The sequence below is a fragment of the Eucalyptus grandis genome, chromosome 1 (genome assembly GCF_016545825.1).
Source record: "Eucalyptus grandis isolate ANBG69807.140 chromosome 1, ASM1654582v1, whole genome shotgun sequence".
NCBI lineage: Eukaryota > Viridiplantae > Streptophyta > Magnoliopsida > Myrtales > Myrtaceae > Eucalyptus > Eucalyptus grandis.
The window spans coordinates 28,475,374-28,484,506 of record NC_052612.1 but is presented as its reverse complement, the minus strand read 5'-3'; the positions used below and the strand labels follow the sequence as shown (position 1 = coordinate 28,484,506).

Below are 9,133 nucleotides of genomic sequence, written 5' to 3'. Positions count from 1 at the left end.
ATTAGTTTAATCAAAACTATGCTTCTATAGTTTTCTTTGCTCCGTTGTTCTTTTGTGGGGAATTGGGAAGGTGGTCCTAGTCCTTGCACATCGAAACCCGCAAATTCTTGGAACAAACGGCTCTCGGTTGTTTGATTTCCCAACTAGTGGCGAAGGTGGTCCACCGATGTTCATCCGCACAAAATAACCTCACGCCCCCCTCCAAAGTGTGTGCAACCCCTTAACGTTGCGGCTATGAGAGGAGTCTTCAATCAATTCACACACGGGATGGTCCTATCGTGCCGGGGACCATAGAAACAGGTGTTGATTAGAAAAAAAAAGAGGATATATAGATCGTCGTGTTAGGCGACGGAACGACAAACTGAGAGGAATGGCCGACGACCTCAAGCCTCTCCCGATCGCTTGGCACTCGGTGAGTATGTGTAGTTCTCATCTACTATATGTCATGATAAGTGAAATCTCTTCCAAGAATAATATATCACATCCTTCCGAGGTTGGGTATTTTGTAGATTTGTCTAACCTCATCCATTCCCACCATATGAATATATATATCCTTTGACGTGCAAAATATTGTATCGGTATCATCCATCAGGTAATACGAGTGCAGTTGAGTCTCAAGTCGATAGAACTCGAACTCGACCACTGACTCTATGTAATGAATTCTCGATACTTTGTTAATCGAAGCTCAAATAATATTGGTTTTGGTATATGCAAGCTCAACTTGTTTACATTCAATTACCAAAAAGTAAGATGAATACTAAAATATTCTAAGTAAAATAAGATCGAGCATAATATATAATTGGGTTAATATGATAAAAAATCTCAATTTGGTATATCTGTGATTAATTTAACAAGAACTAAAACTTCAAACCGATACACATATAATAAATTTACTCTATATTAGTTTTTATTAAATTTTACCATCAAATTACTTAATTGGATAACACACAACAGTTGATTGGTGTACTAAGTTATGATTTAACCTTTTTATCATGGGCAAATCATTAATCAAATTTAACAAAGAATAATGAAAAATAAATTTATCATGAATATATCAATTTAGGATTTTTGTGGTCAAAAAATTAGTTTAAGATAATTTTATCACAAGTCTACAAGTCTACCATTTTGATGTTATTGATGGTCAAAAAATTAAATTGAATTTATCACAACTAAATCAGCTTTAGGTTTATATAACATGTAAATAGATTCAGATTATACAAAATAAATATAAAGTTTAATACAAATTCTTGAAAAGGAAAATCATTGCTCTTGTATCGAAACGAACCCCTAGAGTCAGGACACCTTTTCTTCTTTCCTGTTCGCCATTAAAGAGCTAGTAACTTTACAATGATGAGAACAGCAACACCCCTCCCGCCAAAAAGATGTAAAAAGATCTGCAATAGTTTCTATCTTCGGAGATAAATAAAGTACAAATCATTTCTTAAACTATGATTTATCGATTGCGAGGTAAACTTTAGTGGGACAACTTGAAGTTTTGCAATGAAACGAACCATCTCTCTGTCATGCTCTGTTTCCCGGAGTGAGCTTTCACGTCCCCCTCCCCTGCCGCGCAGCCCCCGCGGCGGCGGCAGTCGTGTCCCCAGCTGCTGCAGCGGTGGCCGTAGGATTATCTCCATTCGCCGCCGCCGCCGCCGCCGCCTCTGCTTCCACCGCCGCTGCTTTGGAATCATCTCTACTACCCGTTAAATCGATGGAAGCCTCTCTGAACTTCCTGTAGATGTCGCCCCTGTAGAACTTCCTCGTCCTCAGCACCAGAAAGAAGGACACCACGCACCCGAAGAGCGTCGCCCCCGTGATCACCAGGAACGCTGTCTTGTAGCACTCGACGCCCTTGCACGTCAAGTCCTGGCCGTCTTTCCTCGCCAGCCCCGCGGCCGCCATCTGCCTCGCCGCCTCCCGGTCGTAGAGCCGGCCCGCCACCTTCACGTTGAGGATGTAGCTCCCGACGGGGCTCGCGCCGGCCCCCAAGTTGTACAGCGTGGAGTAGTACTTGAGCCCGAAGATTTCGGATATGATGGCGAACACCAGCGGCCACTGCGCGCCGAAGCAGAACCCGATGATGATCGACGCGGCGTAGAGAGAATTGGGGACGCCGAAGGCGATTAGGAGGTGGCCGACGCAGGACAGCAGGAGGACGAGGGTCAGGAGGAGAGGGCGGGGGCACTTGTACTTGGTAAGGAGGATCTCGGAGGCGAACCCGGACACAACCCGGCCGAGGTAGTTCCAAATGCTGACAAGGGACACGAATGTGGTGGTGCTCCGGGAGGGGTACCCAAGCGAGTTCCCGATCTGGGCCAGGTTGTCAATGGCCGTCAGCGTCCCGCCAACGCCGAACGTGGTGGCAGTGAATAGTATCAGCATGTCGATGCTGAAGAGGGCCTGCAGGATCGTGTAGTCCTCGCCCCTGTCCGGAGGCCGGAGGATATTGCCGCAGCTGCACGCCCCCGTATGCTGCGGCGGAGGCAGCGCCAGCACAGGTTCGGAAGCGTGCAGCGGCGGTGGTGGCGGAGGAGTTTCGGCGACTACTTTGAGGTGATGGGAAGGGTCATTGTTCATGACGATCTCTCTCTTCCTCTTCCAGAGAGCAATCTCTTCCTTGACGACGATGAAAATCGGCAGGAAGAGCAGGAGGAGCACGACCGCAGCGCTTCCAGCGTACCCAATCCTCGAGAACCGGAGCTGGTTCTGCAGTATTATGACGGCCATGAGGAACCCAGCGAGGCCGAGCGAGACATACAGGAGCTTGTAGAAGACCTTGAGCTCGTTCTTCTGCCGGACCACCTCAATGATGCGGATGGTGCGCAGGAAGACGACGGACATGGCTGCGGGGAGCCAGGCGATGAGGAGGATGAGGGACTCGGAGTCGTCACCGTAGAAGGCGTGGTAGAGCTGGGCCAGGATGGCGCCGCTCAGGCCGACGAAGCCCTTGAGCAGCCGAGGATGGCGCCGCGGCTCTCCGGGAAGTTCTTGACGGCGGTGACGAGGGCGCCGGTGTTGGCGAACGACTGGGAGTTGGCGCCGATGCAGATGTAGAGGCACATGAGCCAGAGGCGGGGCCGGGCGGAGCGGCCGGTGACGGCAAGCCAGATCATGAAGTAGCCGAAGAAGTTCATGACGGCGCCGATGGAGAGGACGACCCAGGGCGGGGTGACCTCGTTGACGAGGCCCGAGACGATGCCCACGTTGGCGCCGAGGTCCTTAAAGAAGCCGAGGAGGTTGAGGCTGGTCTGGTCGTAGCCGAGGCTGGACTTGATGTCCCCGGAGTAGAGGCTGAAGATGTAGGTGGCCCCGGCCACCGACATGATGAGGAGGGCGGCGAAGGCCATGAACCACCGCCCGAGGAGGGCGCGAGCGGCCAGCGACCTCGTCTCCCTCCAGCCGCCGCCGTGGCCGCCGCCACCGCTAACGTCGGCCATCACCATTTTCGGCAAGTGAATTCGCTAGACGTTTTTGTCGGGGTGTGCTGTGGTATGTCGATATGATTGATCTGTCCGAGCGGGGATATTTATGGACACGGTGGGGGGAAAGGTCGAGGTCCGAGGGAGGTGTTTTCGTGTTGACTCGTGGGTTGACTGGGATTCTGCGTTGTGGTGGGAGTGGGACGGTACCGTTTGGGGCGAATGAAGCGTGAGCAAGTTGCGGCAGAAGCAAAAGTGATTTCTGGTGGCTGTGTGTACCCAAAATAAGAAGGAAGAAAGGAAGTGCTTTGGTCGTCGGGACTGATTGAACAGCGAACTGAACGGACTCGTCCGTGCCCAAATCGCGGGAAAACGACAAGCTCCCCCCACTCCCCCACTACTTCCGTGTGTATGTGAACGATAGACAACGGTACCTAAACATCAGGAAAATTAACCAAAAAAAAAAAAAAATGAACTTATTACGCTTATATTAATTTAGTTTTAAAATTTTTCAATTGTGTCAATTTAACTTTAAATATTTTCACGTTTTGTTAATGCAATATACTCAATCAATTTTAACTTAATGTTAATTGTCTGACATGATACTATCAATACTGATGTGAACAAGATTTTTTATTTATTTTTTTATTTTGATTTTCTTTTTTTTCTTTGCCGATCACCGAACCTTGGCCATGATTAACAATGTGCCAAAGGCAAACTACCAACGAGGGTCAACCTCACTAGCCTCAAGCAAAGGTCGCAAGGTTGCCTTCGCCGAAAGCCAACAAAGGGTCAACCTCGGGTGAGACTCACCGCCATCTCCAAATCCAAGGACGTGGACCCTCTCCCAAAGCTAGCAAGGATTGGATTTGGCGAGGGTGACCTCACCCACAATCATCGACTATCTCTAAGGCCCAGCAATTGGGAGAGGATGAAGGAAGAAGGAAAATAAAATAGAATACTATAAATTTTCAAAAATATAAATTAATAAATTTTATTCAAATCAGAATCAATAATATTACATAGAACGGCAAACATCCATTTGCCAACATTGGCCTTGTATTGACAAAACATGAAAAGGTTTAAAACTAAATTGATATAATTGAAAGATTTAAAATTGAATTATCACAAATGCAATAGATTTAGTTTTTTTTTTTTTTTTTTTTTGGTTAGTTTTCATTTTAACATCTTATGTCTACTTTTCCAGTTAATGTTTGATAAACAAAGCAAATCCTCCATCAATTTCTACCTCAAACTGTTCGAAAAGGTTTCTATTATAGCCCATGTGATTCCTTAGGAATCGGGATCACTCGTATGTCAAATTGAATGGGCAAAGTCGAGGATTGGATAGGATTAGAAACCCGTGGAATTGCTCGGATCAGAAAACAATATCCCAGTCGTCCATACTATTTATAATTTGTAGGTCTTCGGATTTCCTCTCCTTAGTGCACGCAGAAATCCATATAAGGAAGACCCTTTTGACTTTGCGCTATGGAAGTGGCCATCTTAATCTTTGGAGAATTAGTCCAGGTTGTGGCGTGTGGCTAATCCTATTCCTAATCCTAATCCTAATCACGATGATTAGGAACTTTTTCCTTATTTCCATCACGTGTGCTCGTTAGTCTTCCCTTAATTAGAGCATATGTCAAGTTTAAACTATACTAAAAAAAGTAAAAATGGAAAATGCTAAGAACGGAGTTTCTTCAATCGTTTCCAAATTAAACTCTTTGTTTCGGCCGCTTATCCTTGTTTTGTGTTAAGTACTCTATCGTCTATTAATTCCCACTGTCTCAATATCCTCCAAGGTTCCATCAATTTTCTCCTTAAATAATTGAAAACAACACAAGTTAGGATCAGTGCGTTTTCTCCTTCATTCTCTTTGCAAGAATTCTTTAATTTTTATTTTTATTTTTTTTTACCTATTGAAACATTACAATTCAGTTTTATGAATGCTAGTTCCATATAATCTACATTGACTATTCTTATAATCTCTTTCCTTTGATTGCTTTCTGGCTAGGTCAAGCACTGGTTCACGTGGTTTGGTCATTTGTACGTGCATGTGGAAGAACAGACTTGCATAAATCACAACTTTAACCTAGCTCGTGGAATTAACACGGAAGTTCTTATAAATTACTTAGAAGTCTTTCAAAAGAATGAAGAATCACAGCATTTATTAAGCGCGAAATGACAAGTACACGAGTCACGACTAATGTTTGATACACCATGATGGTTAACAAAACAGACATACCAAATAAGTTCTTTTCTTTGTACTTTGGATATAGCTTGCTTATAGTGATTACGTCACTTCGTATATCAATTTCATAGATAGTTGAATAATTAACTCAAATACAACGTATACAACATGACTTCTTGGCCAAAAGGTGCATTGTGGGAAAGAAGTTTGGTGGGGCTGAATCATCAGTTCATGCAAGACGAAACCCTAGATTTAGCCGGACGAATGGAAGGATCGATTCCGTTGGCTGTTGCTTTCGCGCACGTTATCGAGAGGACACGACAGCGACTTTTTTGCCGATCCCGTGTTCCGGCATTCGAAACGTGCGTAGATGAGAGAGGAAATCGTGCCCTATACAAAGTACTGTACGTGCACTAGAGAATCGTCTCCCCCCCCGCATGGGAATCGAATCTACGCATGCAAAACACGAGCGACATTGGAACTGGCACGAAGAGGAGAAGGAATGAAGAAAAGTTTAAGGGAGATACCGCGGTTTGTTGAGATATATGATAAGAATTGCGTTTCATTTTTCATTTCTTTTTCATCAGCGTAAATCTCAAAAGGCCCTTTTTTCCCCTTCTATAGTTCCCTTGTCTTCTAAGTGATGGGTTACATCGTGTTTGTTTCTAGTTGAGTTTGTGTATGAATGATGTTTCTAGTTGAGTAGCGATGTTGGAGGAAGTTACTCCGGCCGAAAAGGAGGTAAACTGTAGCAAGACAGACCACTTTCTTTTAAATATTTTACTTAATAAACAAAAATTAAAGCATGCAGGACCTCATCTGTTTTAATTAAAGAGTAAAACTAAGGATGAGTACCGGATCCAGCTCAATATTCCAACCTTGACCAATGGATTCGAGGCCAAATCAATCAGTTCCGCTCCCATTTCCACAAACCTAAAATCGGCCTAGGACTAGCTCGGTTCCCAATTCCAAGGCCAGAACCGCTGGTTTTACATGAGAACCAATTCAATCAGTCTAATTCCCAAATTGAACCGGTTCTAAACTAATTTTGAAGCCTCTTGTAAAGAAAAATATATATTTGCATTATTTGAGAATAGAATCATGGTCTTCAACATGAAGAAATAATAACATAACCACATGACCAACAAATACTTTTTAGTGAAATTGTGTATATATCTCTAGGAATTTGGTTTTTTTACTCAAAACATTAAATGGGCCAGTGCCCAAATAGTCTTTTGAGAGTATTATGCATTAGAATCTCCTGAGTATTTCTAGAATTTGTCTCTAGGAGTTTTGTGAGGAAAATCCTTGAATGACCGAGGGAAATATTGGATGATGATTGATTACACAATTAGCACATAACATACAAATCCCTATAGTCCCTTCCGAGGCAAAGAATTTCTTCACATAATTAGAATCAATGCATAGGTCAAGAAGATAAATGCCAACAGCCCCTATTATTATTATTCTATCTATCTTCGTAATGCTGTAATGCTCTTTTTTTCTGGCTTCAATCGTCGATTTGTTGTTATTTCATCTGCATATCGTGCTTTACATTTTTTGGGCAAGTTTTAATGTATGTTTCCCCATGGAAACTTACAATACAAAGGAATACTTGTACTCTTTAGGTGAGCGAGTTTATGGTCTTCTCATGAACACGATGCCTCCACAGATTTTGACTATTAGATCGAAAAGCAAAAGAATCACAACCGTCCATATTGAAAACTGCCAAAAAGTCGAGATCTATTTTATTTCAATTTAACGGTGAAAAGTGGGATGATGCCATATCTCGCGAGGACTATATTATGACCTTAAAATAGGGCAACTGATCAACTATTTTGCTTTTCACACTATGAGCGAGACAACACCTTCCCCAAAGAAAGCATCCAAGAAAACAGGGGGAAGCACCTTAAATGTATGTGATCGATTCGGGACAGAATTTAAACATGAAAGCCCATTCATCTGAACTTATAGGGAACAAAATTCTTTTTATTTCAGCATTCTCTTCAAAATATTCGAAAAGGAATTTTTTTTTTCCTTATGATTATAAGAGAAATTTATGATTTTGTAAGTCACCTATCGTCTGTCCATTGTTGTCAACTAGGATGATCTCAGGGTTGTGATGTAGGGAGAACATGAAGTTTCGTAATTAGAATCAACCCACGTGTGGGCTGCCCAAATTAGGAATCACTCCACAAAGACATTTCTTTGTTCCTTATGCCATTCGATCTCTTTTTTTTATAAACAATTTAGCATTTTGCTTCTGTTACTTAAAATTCGAATCACCGCCTGCTTGATCGCATTTGGGGATTCAAAACAACGTTTGCAAATGGAACTCAATAAGGATTAGAAATGGAATAAAGAAGAAGAAGAAAAAGTGAAAGCTACTTTCATGATTTGTGCGGAAAGAATAATACCACGTGCAACTCCTACCCTTTTTCTGTTTGCTTGAAAATTGATTTAACGTCCAAATAATATTCGATTGTGGAATTCACAGCGAAAAAAATTAGATGAATCAACAGTTTATTTCGGGGACAATTCTCTAAAAAGTCTTAAACATATTATATGGCGGCTAATCCAGTCTTAAATATTTTATTTATGTCAATTTAATCACAAACATATTGTACAAGAGTCAATACAATCTTAAACCTTTTGATTATGCCAATTTAGTTCCAAACCTATTGTACGATGGCCAATACAATCCGAAACCTTATGATTATGCCAATTTAGTTCTAAACCTTTTGACAACCTACCAATTTAGTTATTAACCTTTTAACGATTTTCTAATATAGTCCTTCTTGGTAATTTTGGCCAAAATTGCTGAAGGATTTTATTTGCAAATCCTTATTAAGGATTAAATTGGCACGATTGAAAAGTTTAGAATCGAATTGACCGTCATACAATAGACATAGATCTAAACTAACACAACTAAAAATTTTAAACTAAATTGACCACTATACAATGGGTTTAGGACAATTTTTCCGCCTATTTTGTATGCATTTTTTGTTTAAAAATATGTTAGTTTCAGTATTGATATCTATAGAGTAAAGTGAACAAATGTGCATCAATCATGTTATCATGTACTTTTTTTACTTTCGAAAAAAAATAGATATTCTAGTATATGACATACCATTTGTTTAAGAAGAAAAATAGCATCATGAAAAGCATGAAATAGGAATATTCATATGCAAATGTAGGTAATTCATAAGCTACTGTCCATATTTTGTAGCGTGAAAATGGAAAAGTTGAACACCCTCTTATTTAACATGCTTGGACGAAATTAGGCCACTGGAAATAGATCAAATGAGTGCAATTTGAATGTGCAATTCATATATAAATCTTGTAACATATATAACTAAAAATCTAATCATTCCGTTCATTGAAAAGTTAGATCAATTTGGGGTTTACCAATCATTTGAAATGAGTTGACTTGATTTGGACACAAGTGCAATCCATAGACACCAAACCTCACTAATTTCGCGTTGGGAACAACTTTGTTTTGAACGACTATAGTTGATAA

General features: G+C 41.6%; 1 non-coding gene across 1 annotated transcript; it reads right to left on the bottom strand.

Moving 5' to 3' along the window:
- Nucleotides 1-1,215: 1,215 nt before the first annotated feature.
- On the bottom strand, nt 1,216-3,513 carry LOC104439313. Its single transcript, XR_005549362.1, has one exon. It is a non-coding gene; the product is annotated as a hypothetical protein (transcript).
- Nucleotides 3,514-9,133: the final 5,620 nt, after the last annotated feature.